Below are 16037 nucleotides of genomic sequence, written 5' to 3'. Positions count from 1 at the left end.
TTCCAATTACTAAATACTCAAGTTCCCAAATTTTGAAATGTGGAAATTTTGAGAACTCCAAATTTCCAACTCTCTAAAACTCCAAACTTACAAAGGCCTGAAGCCTCAAATTCCGAAATCTTCAAGTGTTCAAGTTTTTAAACTCTCAAATTTCGTAATTACTAAATTGTCCTTTTCAAATGCCTGAATCCCTAAATTTTCAAATTCCCCAATTTCACAATTTCTAAATGTCCACGTTTCTGATTTTCCAAACTTTCAAATCCACAAATCTCCATCCTCCTTCTTTGATAGATTATGAGTAGTTAGATAAATATTTACGGATGCATATTTAAAGTTGATTTGTTAAAAAATGATGACAGACACGAACAAATGTAATTGCACAGTTTCTATGTTAATTTGTCATTAAAAATCTCAGTACTTCCGGTTGTACAACTAGCTACACGACACCCTGTATATACGTAGAAATTGAAATGTGATCAAGTCACAAGCACGTGGTAGCAAGCGTGTAAACGTGACTGGTTCGACGGCGTGTCTGCGGCAAAACTGTTGGTGTGATTCGTGCGTGCGTGCCTCGTTACAGAAGAAAGAGCAACGGTGGTCGTGCCGATCATTGAACCGACTTTGCAACAATCGCACTGAATCAAAGTTGTCGGTGGTCAGGCACAAACCCGCTCGCTCCACCCACGATAACCGCGTCCAACAGCCTTTGGATGCGTACCCATTGTTTTCTATCTCTCTTTTTATTCTTTTTCAGTGAGAGATGTATGAAACGATTCGACGATCGATTCGAGTTCTTGCTTGTCATAATGAAAAGATGCTACATATTGACACATTTATTGTTCTGGGGGTCATTGGTAATCGGCCAGGGCCGAAGCGAGTTGCGTGGAATAATATGGTGTGTTCCGCATTTCAAACATACTTAACTCTATACTACAAATTTCGAAAGTATAAAATTTTTAATTCTTCAAATGTCTACAATTTTTATGTTCCAAATTATTAAATTATTAAATTATTAAATTATTAAATTATTAAATTATTAAATTATTAAATTATTAAATTATTAAATTATTAAATTATTAAATTATTAAATTATTAAATTATTAAATTATTAAATTATTAAATTATTAAGTTATTAAGTTATTAAGTTATTAAGTTATTAAGTTATTAAGTTATTAAATTACTAAATTACTAAATTACTAAATTACTAAATTACTAAATTACTAAATTACTAAATTACTAAATTACTAAATTACTAAATTACTAAATTATTAAATTTCTAAAGTATAAAATTTTGAAATTTTCACATTTATAATCCATCAATTTCTAAGTCCATATATTCCGAAATTTCTAAATTAAAAGCAAATTTCTAAATAAAAGCCTGGATTTTTAGATATATACATTTCTAGAGTTTTAGATTCCTTGATTTTTAGATACGAAAATTCTAAAATTAAAAAATTCTAAATTACCAATAAATTCCTACATTCCTATACATTTATAAGTTCCCATTCCGGAATTTTTTAATTCCACAGTTTCTAAGTTTCTAAATTTCTAGATTCCTAAATTTATATACTTCCAAATTTCGAATTTTTTAAATTGTCATAGACTTAAATTTCAAACGTTTTAACTCTCATGTTTCCAAATATGCAACTTCAAAAATTTTCAAAGATATTCCAAGAATATCTTAATTTTACATTCAAGGAACATTTACTCTGTCACGCCTATAATTAGCCAGAAGAAATTTAAAATAATCGAATAACTAAGATAAGAAATTTACAGAAAATTGTAAGTTACGTTGATACTGACTAGCACTCTACCTGCTTTTGCAAACTTCACCAAAAAAGCTATACAGGCATACGTTCTTTAGCATTTTGTTTAGGAGTTATAACAAAAGTACTAAATGGCGGTGTATAATTTTCTTGTTCATCATATAAGAATACTAAATTATTAGTAAACAGTTCTGTTGTTATTTTGGTTGTAATTGGTTGTAATTTTATTTCAAAATGCCTTCCCTATGAGTATGAAACTGCGTTTTTGAAAAATAGAGTCTATTTCAGAACTAGTTTGATATTTATTTTCCTTAACTGCAGCGAATGAATCCTTTGCACTTCGATAGACTTTTTTCTCATACTTCCGTACAAATAAATGTTATTTTGTTTTATTTTTATGTAGTTTTTAATATTACATTTACAAAATGCGTCAGAATGACGCGCTTCAAATTTCTTATTGTAAATTTCAGAAATTATTAAATGCTTTTGTCGATATGTATTTTAATTTTTGTCAAGATAAACAATAATTCTATAAATTAATTTATGTCTTATCCCACATTCATAGGACAATAATGTTGAATGGCATAAGAATGTATGAACTAGTATTACATACAAAGAATAATAACGTCAACTGCTGATTCGTTCCTATATGATATAGAATGAGAAAGCCAATCGTTGTTACTATTACAACTTTTTAACAAAGTATGTAAATTCCTATGGTTATATAGCACTTCCGTTCCATTTTTACTTATGAACAATGTTGGGAAGGTCTTGGGAAAAACTGAAATACCCTGTATGTCTATAATAAAATTAAAATGTTTTACATTTAGTGCTAGAATAGAATAACCAAATTATTTATAAAAGCAAGGCATCAAAAAGAAAAATGAAACTATAATACACATAATTACTCATAACATTTATGTATTAACACATTATCCCTTATGCGTTGAATATACACTCACGATCTTTCGAAAACTATGAGCTCATAACATATTATCAATAGGAAAACAATTATATTACTGTAAATTGTATAACAGTGTGCCTTCAGAATATTCGATTCGTGTACTGTTGTATATCTCGAATAGTTGGTATGTGATAATTTACGAATAGTCGGCAATTAGTTTCTGTTTTTGATGATATGAGCAGACTGATAGTCAACTGTTATCATAGAACTGTAGTGCGAATGCATGTGCTATGTGTGAGCTTAACAAATTTTGTTGACATCTGACTTTAAAATAAGTTATTCTTCTCGGTAAGCAAAATTATCTCTTCACGTATTAACGATTTCAAGCTTCCAAAATTTTGAAACTGTATAAAGCTTCGGCCTCAAATTTCCATAATTTAAAAATACTATTCGAACCCATTCATACTATACTGTAATACTGTGCTGAAAGAAATCATATACATATGTAAATCGTATCCATATATTAAATTTAACTTGAATATCGTAAACGCAAGCAAAAAAAAAAAAAAACAGAACTGCATTATAAAACACAAAAAAAGGAATATTTTTATAATACTGAAAATAGATACAGTTGTTTTTTGTTGCGCCTGATTGTGACTTAGCAGCAACCTGTGCTGTGACTTTGATGTGTTTATATCTATTTCTACATGTTTAAAATCAGGTACTGTCTTATAGATCGATTTAATGGAGTATGGAGTTAATGTATTAAAAGTGGAATTTTATGAATTATTTTTGAACGCAAAATACCGTGAGTTATTGGAAATTTAGATGGCTTTTTTTATGCATAAACTGGATGGTGGTATACTCGTATAATGATTGTCGAATTAAAACGTTCGACTCACAGATGTTTATCTCAGTAATTAGTTAATGGAATCTACCCGTGCACGAACCTGATCGTGAGATTGAATTTTCACCTGTATGAGATAAACCGGATTTATTAGCTCGATAATATCGGTCGATTTACATCAATTTGCAACTATCCCGTTTGCTAAGACGTTTTTACGACTGCATCGTAAAAAGATTGTATTTTCTGAACCTATCAAAATGTTACTAATTGTAAAATTGGGCGGAAAGGACACCACAAAGATAATATCAAGAGACGATTCTGTATATCTGTTAATATAATACAGTAAGATGTATGTAATCGCGAATTCGATACTTAAGGTTCCATTTATTCACGATTTACTAGATGAAATGATATTCAAAAATGTAGAAACTTCGAAATTTTTTAATTTGCGAGACTTTTAAACCTTTCTGAAAGCTTTCAAAATTTAATATTGTAAATTTTAAATTTGAAAGTTCAGAAATCTTAAAATTTGAAGATTTAAAAATTTCAGAATACGGAAACTTTCAAAATTGCAGGTTTTAGAATGTTAAAAATTTGCGGATTTAGGGTCAGGGAATTCAGAGATGTGGCAATTTTAAAATTTAGAAGTTAAAAACTGAAAAATTGAAAATTTGCAAATTTAAGGATTTAAAAATTTTTGAATTTTGAACCGCGAGAATTTGAGAAACGTTGAAATTTAAAAATTAAAACACTTAAAAATTTGGAAACTTGGGATTTAAAAATTTAAGAATGTGGGAAATTGAGATTTTCAGGACTTAAGAATGTGAAGCTTAATAAATTGAACATTTGCAATTTGGAAATTCGAAAATTTGAAAATTTGAGAAATATAGGTTTACAAATTGACTACTCATTAAGATTCACGAGTGCACGTAAGAGCACGTTTTCGTCTGTATATCGCACTTTCAGAAATATGATTGCCCATCATTGTTCCAAATAATACATTTTAGGTCACAACCTAATCAAATTAAATACTAAACTAAAAAATTGTTTGTAAACAAAACCGAACATGTGCATAGGATTTTTCATTTATTTCATCTGCGCAAATATGCACATATCAATTTTTTATAAATTGCACAAATGTGTGATCTTGGCAATTGTTACTAGAAGGGCAATACAAAGAGCAATTGTTACTTGAAGAAAAAGTTACTTTCCACGACAGATCGCGTTACGATCTTTCCCTCTCTCTTCCACGCTTCATTAATTGTCCTACTCGCCGAAGCGTGGATATTTTTTCTCGTGAGAATAGTTAGGTAAATTCCTAGTGCTGAATGACTCCTAGTAAAATTAGTGATTGAACAGGTTGATAGGAACATTTTTTCTAATTTGGAACGTTTAAACACATCAAAATGTAATAGAACAATGTATTAACCCTTACACAGATATAATTATGAGCTACTACTATATTAATAATTCAAAAATATTATTATACAATACTCTAGGATTCAACGTTTTTAAACTTGTTTTCTAATAACTATAGCAAGTGAGACAATACACTTGTTAAAGTTGCAATTAATTAATGTTAGCTAATTTACCAAATAGTATAGTTGCTTTAATTCCTCAAGTGATAGAAAATCAAATTAATCTTACTTCATATCAATTTTATTTGAGTATTGAAACTAAGTATTATATTTTTTGACTAGTACGTGATAACACAACACCGATCATCAAACATCATTGAAAAAAACGTGATTTTACACAAAATCAATCAAATAAACAAATAAATTTGATGAATTTATTATATTGTCAATATTTATTACATAAAAATAAATATGCTTTGTATTCTACAAATTTATATTAATAATAATTATACAAAAATATAATTCTGTTTATTTTTAAACCAGTCATAATATCAAGAAAACTTAAAATTGTATATATACTCCTAGTAATTGTTCTTACATTATAAAATCATATAAATTTTTCAGAATGCTGAAAGAAACAAGACAGAGAAAAGATTACTTACAAGAAGATGTTTGTGCAGCAGTATGATCTTCTAATACATGCACTTCATTACGTATTACTACCGAAAAGTTTGTTTAAAAATTAATAAAATAATAATTGCAAAATTAATTCAGGAGAAAGAACATATTGTAATTGATTAAATGAATTTATTTTAATTAAAATATTTCTATTCCAGAAAATATTACCCAAGTATTAAAAACGTTTCCTTGCGCAAGCGTAGATTCTTATTATCTTATCTGAAAGTAGAAATGTAACTACTGTCGTATACACGTATTAAATTATAATTCTATATTGTTTATACATAAAAGAAATTGCAATTATCTTAACTTTTTCCTTAATCGTTTGATTAGTGAGACACTTAGTTTAAGCAGATCGCATACGGATCGACTAACTCATACCTAGTATTCTCGCACGGAGACATGGTCCATGTACATACCAAGCTCCTCCCGACCTTTTGTATCGATTGGATCACAGTGCATCGTCGTGTCTATATATTATAGCGTCCACTACACACTCGAGGCAACACCGCAGCCCTGTACTTCGATATGAATGAACGCATCCCTCATTGTGCGCACACAAGCCCGAAGGTTGAGAATAGCAATCAGCCGGTACGATGGATGGCGTCAGGTGGCGAGAGATCGTAGATGGGAGCTTGTGTTCGGACGGTCGTACGACTATTGCTTTATTGCACGTTTCGTAATTGGACCGACTTGAGAATCAACACACCCCGGGCTATCATCGTCAGTATCGTCAAACTCGGCTACGACTAATTATACACTCGGTCACGACTCGATCCTCTTTCAGGATCTTCAAGTACTAGATGCTAGAGTTGAAACGTTATGGTTTGTTAGACACGTGAATCAGAATACTAACAACATATTTATGTTTCGCACGTTTTGATTTGGACAAAATTGTTTCATACGACACTTACGATATTATGCCTTGAACGTTAGATGTAAATTCTATGATTTTAATATGATGGTTGTATGTGAATACACTTGGGATTAAAATTATAAGTTTACTTCATTTTTAGCTACTTTACCCAGTTATGAACAATGCAATAACTTTTTTCCTTTGCAGTGCTACGTGAAAGTGCAAAGAAAACAATGCTCTGTGGTTAGATTCCGCAATTTTTACATATATAATGAATTATTGCAATTTTTGTGGAAGTTTTGTCGGTCGAACAAAAGTACAGGTTCACTTACTTAAAAATCATTTACTCGGTAATTAATTACTGCAGAAATTGTTTTTAATAGTCCATTACGCTACTTCTTTACGATTAGTTAACTATAAACAATTGTGTTCTCATGCTTTTAACAGGAGTTTCCATTAAATTACCATAAATTCTTTCCCACATTCTAACAATGGCAACTGTTAATTATAGAATCGTCGAGTATTTTTTGTTCTTGTTACAAATTTGGTTCACTAATATTCACTGTACATTTTCAGTGATATTTAATACGAAGAACATATTAGTTATCATAAAATGTGAATGATATTTCATTATCTTATTCCAGCGGGTAAACATGATTCTAAATTACCTTAAGAGTTAAAAGTTTCTCATATGATACCAAAGTATGCATTGGAAAAATATTATTTCAATTTGAATTAAGTATTTTCTAGATTATATGATGGTGTAGATCATGATTTTAATTCTTACTAATGAAACATTTGAAAAGGAGGAAGAAATGTCCTCACACGAATAAGTTTCCAACAGACAATGGAATGCTACGAGGAACTTTTAGCGTATCTTGGAAATTCCCAATCGCAAATGTTAATAGTAAGAAATAAGGAAATTGAATAACCACATCTGCTTTTTTATTCTCAAGAAAGTGATGATATATCATTCCATTTTACCGGATAACACTCCTATATGTTAATCATTATGCAAGCACTCAACATAGCTTACGGATCAGAATATTCAAATTTTACGATGACCAATATTCTCCAGATACAAAAATGATAGTAAATGTGCGCAGAATGGTAGTGAGTTGTATTTATAAAGAGAACACAACATTCAAAACAGTTCAAAAATTAAAAATTTGTAAAATTCGTTAAAATCGCCATGGATCGACTATAACAAGAAATTGATAAAAATTTGATTGAAAATATTGTTAAAAGCATATAAATTTATATTTTCTACCTAATTAATTATTACAAATCATTTCTATTATAATAAATTACTAAATATATTAGTTTTTATAAGCGAACCTTACTGTCCAATCTGCAAATAAAATTTTCCAAAACAAGAGCAATAATTCATTGCGTTGTATATATAAAAACTACGAAATCTCTTTTCGTAGTATTTCCCTAGCATTGTCACATAATGCTGTAAAAGCAAAAAATAATATTATTCATAACAGCAGACTAACTATAAACCAGCTTATAATTTTTACCAACAGTATACGACGTCAGAGTAATAACAACAAATATTGAGAAAACAGTAGTAGCATTCTATAATATCATTTAAAGTCTCCGCTTTCTATTATTTGATTAGCTTATTATTACAGTATTAATTTACTTGATCATATTAGTTTAATTATCCTTGAACAGATAAATTCCTAAGTCGTTAAGTGAAAGATTAACGGATATGGAGTTCATTTAACAAGAAGGCGTGGATTATGGAACACGGATTTTCATGAGTTTTGTGTATGATTTAGCGTAAATGTCATAATCAAACATACCCTTTAGTGTTGTAAATAATACTCAATCATTTCTAAAATATTATTAAAAGAAAAGTGTTGATAAGATAAAACATCTAATGAGTTAAGACTCATTAACGTAATAGCAAATAATAAAAGTTGTAATAGATTATGTTTTCGTTTTGTTTAAAATATAAATGTCTTTTTTATCATTTTATTGTATAATGATAGCTTTGGGAAAATTCAGCACTCTTAAGAATATTAATTAAAAGAATCCCTAAATTTTACATGTAATTTACTTTATTTTTAGTAACAAATCGAATGTTATTTTTTCTCTTTTGTCAAATGAATCTTTTTTACTTTTCAATGCGATGCAATCATCGTGTTTTTAAGAAAAGTTAATCTTTCTGAATGGATTAGACAAATGTTATTCAAGATTCTGGAATTATCTTCATTTTCATTACAGCCATTAAAATCAGAAATTTATTTTTTAACGTGTTGGCAAACTTATTTATAATACTATATAATAATGCAATTTTTTATTTATGTTAGTATATTGAATGCTTGAAGTTATCTGAAGCATTAGCTTGCTTTTTTTAGTATAAGTTTTCACTACTTTGCATCCCAACTTGATTTATTTAAAAAATTTCAAATTTTAGTATCATGTTTCAACAGTGTTGATATATATAAGAAAGTGTTAACGTTAAATAAAATAACAGTACAACATCATACTTTTCACAATAAAAAATGAAATAACGAACGCACGAAATATATCAAACCCTTTGAAAGTTTGAAACATTAATAGATATGTGTAACAACATGGTTTGCATCTGATATAGTTAAAATCGAAACACAAACTGCAGAAAATTATTAAAAATGTCGAAAACTGTCTTTTCAGAAAAATACAATGTCTGTAACTTCCAAATTGAAAGTATTAAAATATACACTGAAAATGAACTGTATTTCAATATAAATCTTATGCAATTCAAACAATCTGTTTCGCTTTTCTAAAAGTTTCACTATCGGCGCAACCTGATTTACGTCGAAATATGCACAGAAACTTGTCAGATGTTGCGAACAGAGTCACACAATTTCACGGTTTTGCGAAATACAACGGATTACTTATACACGAGGGGTGTTGATAAGCCAACAGACAAATTGATTTTATCGATTCCGTCATAAATCTCGAAACAATGACTCGAGATCTCCCTCGTTCCAACATGGTCAGCGTATCTGACGAGACAGAAGGAGATTGGGACCGTAGTGGCCGATAGCCGGTAGTCAGACAAGCGAACCCGTCAGAAAACCAGACAAGAACTGAAGGAACTGAATTTATACTCGAGCCCGGTTTCCTCCATTCTGTCTCTTAAGCCGGGTCCACACTAGTAAAAACTTACGTCACACAATTTACCCGGAAAAATTGGTAACAATTCGAAATTCTAAAGTTCGTTAAAAACGGAAACAGTTTTTTATTACGCGGTAATCATTCTGTCATAAAGTATCTTCATTATAATTGACGTTTCTTGTATTACTTGGTAAAAATTTAAGTGTGCACTAAATAATACTTAATAATAGTTATAGATGTAAACCTAAAATACGTTTTGTCTTTTGTAGTTAATATGAATACGTTTTTCTCTTTACATTGAGGTATGCAAAGTTTTAACATTAACAAATTTTTAGAGTTATTATATCGGGTAACAAAACTTGCGATAGTTAAAAATTTTTATTGTTACTTATTATTATAAACTATAACAAAATATTTGTATAATTAGGAAAAGAAAATACTGGTTTTTAGTAATATCAATTAAAATTAATACAATAACCATTTGTTAAAACTATTATGTATTTGCAAATACTTTTAAACTGCGAAACATTTTAATATCTTTAAGACAGCCAGTCATAAGAATCAATCATTCATATTGGTATACATCTGTTAATATAAGCAGAAATTTGTGCCAAATGAAACAACGGCGTAGATATTTACTAACGTGAACCCAGCTTAACTCATTCTCTCCTGTGAAGAGGTACAAAAGCAACTCGTGGTCGTTTCACCGTCCGGCGAAGTGAGCACACGATTAACAAATTGTCAGAAAAAGTAACCCCGAGAAGTGGATAAAATCGACACACCGATGACATACTGGCGACATGTGTACGTTACGCCTGCGTATATCTTGTCAACTGGATGTGTACGTCGACCACCGCCTACCACGTTCAGCCTCTCACGTCTTGAGTAATTTTATATGTGAAGTAACGAAAAAGTCGATGTGCGAGCGAAAAGGACAGAGGCGAAAGAGTAAGCCTGACGTCTGACTGGCTGTACGAACGACGTATATACGTCTAGCTAAGTTTTTTATTGAATAAGGAATCACGTGTAACGAAGAACGAGAACTTCGATTACGATCCGATACGTGTTAAGCGTCTCAACATCTTGCTATTATACTTTAATGTACGTATAAACTCATCACATGGTTTAGTAAATTACTTCATTTCGAAGTTTATGGCTAAATTCTGTTAGTGACTGTTAGCGACAAATGAGTCAGATTCATCACAAACTTAGTCAAAATTAAACTAATTGATGTGAAACTTCTGCGAATGTAATTCGACATAGAAGTGTTATGGTCGACCCTTCCAGGAACTCAAATTTCTAAATGTTTAAATTTACAAATTTACAAATTTTTGAATAATGAAAACTAAACGTCTAAATTCTTAATTTTCAGAATTGTGAATTTCTAAATTTCACTGTCAAACTATCAAATTCACAAATTTCACCATTTTTTAATTCATAAATTTCTCTATTTTCTAGTTCTCGAATCCTAAAATTTCTCAAATATCTAAACATCGACATTAAAAATTGTTGCAACCTGAAAATTTTCAGATTTCTAACAGCATAATTTTTCAAATTTTCAAAGTCTAAAATTATCAGATATCGAAATTTTTATATATTAAAATGTTCAGCTTCTCAAACTTACATTTCCAAATTTTCTCATTCCTAAATTAGGAAGTTGACAAATATTCAGATCAAATTCCGTATTTTCCAATACTCAAAAAATTAGTTTTCAAATTCTTAAATTTTCTAATTGCCACTTTTTGATTCGCCAGTTTTTTAAGTGCCTAAATTTCTAAATTTTCAAATTTCAATTTTGTATAAAATTGCTGAGAGAAAAATAAGCCAACGAAAATCCTTGATGTCACTGCAAGTTTATAAAATATTAAGTGAAATACCAAAGTCGAAAATAGTAGAAAATAAGCTTAATTAAATGTTAATTAGATTTATTTAATGTAATGTAACGTCCGATGACACCGAAAATTATATGTACAATTATAATCTTTGTATATAAAGAATTGTATCTTTCGAATTTGTAAATTCCTGACACTGAGGTTTCGTATGTCGTCCTTTTTCCTTGTAACAGTAGCGAAACATTTATCTCAATTAATCATCGGTTAATGAAATTCAATAATACTAAATAAAAATGAAATAAAATTTTAAATAAAAATGTGTGCAGTACGTAAAAACGCTCAATGGAGATTATAATATAATCTCAGAAAAAGAAGAAGAAATCTAATTTACTATACTGTTTCATAAAGAAGATAATTTTTAGCTATTGGAATATATTTATATGCAACACAAATTTCAAATATTTGTTATTTATAAGGTAATTATTATTATCATTGTTAATGACTTCCTTTCATTTAAAATATACTTGATTTTCAACAGTTGCGTTTAAACTTGGCAAAAGTGTATTATTAAACTTATTAACGTAATGTTATTTTCTTATTTTTCTTTTTATTATAATAAGTAATTTTAAAACAGAAACTCTGCAAAGAAATGGTCATAATGACCTGCGTATCCAGTGTCGCTCAACAGTCCAGAGGCTGGTATAATATTTTCATTTCACGGTGGAATGCCCGTCCGTCCCATATAATATGTCTGGTGAACCTTGATGAACCCGAAACCTCAGCCAAATGCGTGTCCGAGTCACTTTTAGGTCTCCATATTTTTTATGGTTACCATAAAAGTGACTTAGAAAAGAAGCGAATAATTATCAAAATCTAAACATTCTTTATGCGTTCGTGTACGATTTTACGATTGTTCATGAAACAGAGTTTTTAGTCATTTCACATAGTTTTCTGTGCGAGTGAAGGGGGTCGATGCAAGGACAAATTACGTTTGGTGTAATTTCGAAAGATTTTCTCTTGCGACCCTATTTCGATGATTGGAATGCAGCGTATAATTTCAGTTGGTGAAATTGCTTTGTTACTTTCACCCCTGACTTGTAAATTTTCGCTACAACCACTTTTTCGCGAACAGCAAAAACAGGAAACACGATTGAGACAGTTTGTATCCGGAAGAAATTTAAGAAATCGTATTAATTCTGTAAGTATTTGTCCTCAGACTATAATTCTCGTAAGAACACCAGCAAAAGAGCGTTGGAAAATCTACAGTGCTCAAAATCAAGAATAAGTTAAAACTATTAAAGCCTAAACAATTTTTCTAATTTTGTAGAATATAATTATGATAATGTATAAGAACGAATAAGAATAGAGTAGTGTAATCTATGATACAGGGTTATGAATGACGATAATATTGTTTAATACGTTTTTGTTGAAAAAAAATTATGACATTGATGAGCACATGGCGAAAACATATTTCATTCCACTAGATAAAGGTATAAAAGACACGGATGCGATACAAATATTTATTTTAGATTGCCTTCCAAAACCTGAACGATCATGACTGCACGTTGATTACTCACCTCACAAAACATGATTAAAGTTATTTCGAAACTTAATTATTGATCATAAAACATGTATACTCATAATCAAAACACGGCTTATGATCAATTTCACATGTGTAGTTAAATGCATACGTATTAGGTTTTCAGCTATGTTCTTATGTTTGAAATCAGTTTAGTATTCATCACATTATTAGAGGTCTGGTATGAATTGTGTGCATTAATTAATAATTGACATATTCGAATTACTTTTTTCTTCTTTATTCAATCCTTTATATGTTATGTTAAAATTTGAAAACAGAAAATTGTTTAATAAACTAATGTAATATGTGTATATAAAAGATATATATTAATTTTAAGATTGTATTATAATTTTAATCATCATGATTAATGTTTGCACAACATATGCATTTATCTTGGTCGTTGCATAATGTTATAACGTGATTTAATAAAAGCTTGAAGAAGGCCAAAACAAATGGAATTGTTGACCAAATTAATAATTGAATTTTATTTTAAAAACTCAACGCAGTAGTTACAAAAATTGGGCGCAATGAGAAAAAAATGTATATCTATAGATTAACAATCGATTACATTCAATATTGTACATTGACTAAACTCTTAAAATAACTAAAATTGAAAATACCATTTCTAAAAGTCCGTTTAACTTTGTATATCTCCTGTCAAAAAAAAAAAAAAAACGGTATTTTAACAAATTAATCTTACATATTTAAGAAAAAAAAATTATATACAAATAATGTTACGTTATATTAGTATTGTGCTGTTCGAAAGAATGAAATCTTGCAAAAGTAGTTTTCGAATCTTGAAATCACTATTATAAGCCGAATATGGCACATCGTATATCGAAGGAAACTGAAGGGTGGCGCAGTATTTATACAAATTTCAAATGAACTGGCCAAGGTTGAATTATTCTTAAAAATACTTTCTACGTTTTCCGAAATACTTATAAAAGGTTTGAACTTATTTTGAACTAAAGGTTAACCTAAGTCGAAATTCTTCGGTTCGATTCGAATTTACTTTTTGATGTGCAGTGAAACAGTTATTTATCGTTTTTGTAGGAACTGACTGAACTAAACGATAAATACGGGACAAGCATAAGCACAAAACGTAAGATTCGAAATTAGGTCGACATGAGTAAACGACACGTACTGGAAAACGATTATTCAGAGAACAATCGATCGATATTTCACTGTACTGACCGCCGTTATTGTTCATGAATCCTCACATTTGATACTCCCGAACTGATTATGCAAAAATTTGCTTAGCAAAACGAGTTTATCTCTTCACCCGTCCACCCCATTAGTTTGAATAATCAATGTTTTTGCTGTAGATAACGATTCAGCAATTTTCAGCATAAATATTGATATTCCTAGAGCCAACATTATCGAACAATTACTTGTCCTGAATAAAGTAGCAAGGCAAAGGGATGGTACATTTTACGGCGGCTCCAGTTATACCTGACAAAAGAAAAGAAGGTTTGCCTCGGCACTGTTTGACTCCTCCTTCATCCGCTTCACTCCACCTCTCTGGGAACGATCAGTTTCGTCTCGTGTGCCATCAAGAGCACTGAACTTCCTCTCCTCGCCTCGTCGCGAAAACGTACACATTACGCATGCGTCGTCCAGGAAGACGACATCGACGTCGCCGTTTCCGTCCACGGGATCTTCTCGTCTTCGTCACTTTTCAGCAACGTACAAGACCACCTCCGGGCCACACGAGTGTTTGATAAACCGGTTAAGGCCCGTCCCCGGATCTGTTTGCCTTTGGCTTTTGTAACTTTACTAGTGTTGTGACTCGGCTCGGAGCTAACACAAGAAAAAAGAGAAAAAAAGGGGTCCGCGATGGTACCGCGTGTAAACAGTCAGTGTGTGTCCCGGATCAACACGGCGCACGCCTCTATCAGGGACCCATAGCCTGCTTCTTCATCCTAGGAAGAATACACGAGGCGTCTACAGGTTGCCACGGACACACACTTGCATATTTTCCAAAAATCATGGACAAAAGTAATAAATGAAAGGGATTTAATTTTCCTAACCTATTAAGTGTTGTTGATTCATTAGTTATCTGTATAATGTGGTGACAATTCCAATACAAATACTCACATTACTAGCGTCACTTTCTAAATCTTAATCGACAGAAACATTATTGACTTGTTCAGTGAATTACTTTTACGCTGATTTCCAGCGATCTTGATAGCAAAATCAATAAATTTTTCGTCAAATTAGCGACGAATCAGTGAAATATGCCAGTGTCGCACCGTGCAGCCAATTTGAAACTGCAAGTAATACCATGCAATCTGCACTGCTTTAATCTCAAGTTTAATTACCGGATGCAGTGTGTTTTACAAAGGTAATTTGCAAAAAATTAATGATAACAGAAAAATAAAAAAATGGTGTACGTATTCTGTTCATAGTTACGGTGTTAAGTCTTCTTTTTAGCATTTTAAATTTCTATGATATCAAATTCCTTTACCACGTTCCTGCTGATCACCGTCATTTATTATTAAAAAATTTGTGTCATCGCAGCAAAAAACTTATTAAAACGACAAAAAGTGGTAATATAAAATTGTCGAAATAAGACTGTTAAAGTGAAAAACTCAATTAAATTTCTAGATAACCGCGTATTTTCAAGCGAACAGTGAGAGATTAAGCACTGAGGTTTCAGTTCGCTACTGCATAATTCAATGTAATTATGCTCAGTATTATTAATCTATTTATCAAATATGTTGCAATATAAAATTATATTAATGTAAAAGTGTACAGAAATGTAAAAATTATTGTACTATTACCCATGTAACTATGTATAATTGTATATCACAGTATGGTTACTAATATGTAACATGTGTACATGTGTATATATATAATCATATTACAGTTGACTATTATGAATGAATCATAAGAAAGAAATCGTATGAAATACACTAATCTACTGGTTAAACAATTCTAACTAATTATTATTTATCTTGATCGATTCCATCAAATAAAGGAGTGAATTTTTCACACATCGAATAAGTGATTAATTTATTTCACTAATTGTATCAATAACTATTAGTTATATTGCAATATTATACACTTGATATACTGATACCACGATTATTCACTGATGATC

At 30.3% G+C, this 16037-nt stretch overlaps 1 protein-coding gene across 2 annotated transcripts in view; it reads right to left on the bottom strand.

Annotated features, from left to right (window-relative positions):
* LOC100880947 (uncharacterized) overlaps positions 1 to 16037 on the bottom strand; it is a 54992-nt gene that overhangs the window by 29221 nt on the left and 9734 nt on the right. The window contains exon 1 of one of the 2 annotated variants that reach the window (XM_076535288.1): positions 14387 to 15414. The exons of the other annotated variant lie outside the window; for it this stretch is intronic. The gene's annotated coding sequence lies outside the window, so the exon portion shown is untranslated. Of the gene's footprint in view, positions 1 to 14386; positions 15415 to 16037 lie in introns of those variants that run through there. 2 annotated transcript variants of the gene reach the window in all.

Source organism: Megachile rotundata, chromosome 9, assembly GCF_050947335.1.
Source record: "Megachile rotundata isolate GNS110a chromosome 9, iyMegRotu1, whole genome shotgun sequence".
Classification (NCBI taxonomy): domain Eukaryota; kingdom Metazoa; phylum Arthropoda; class Insecta; order Hymenoptera; family Megachilidae; genus Megachile; species Megachile rotundata.
The sequence above is the reverse complement of the archived record's forward strand: the minus strand, read 5'-3'. Positions and strand labels throughout refer to the sequence as shown.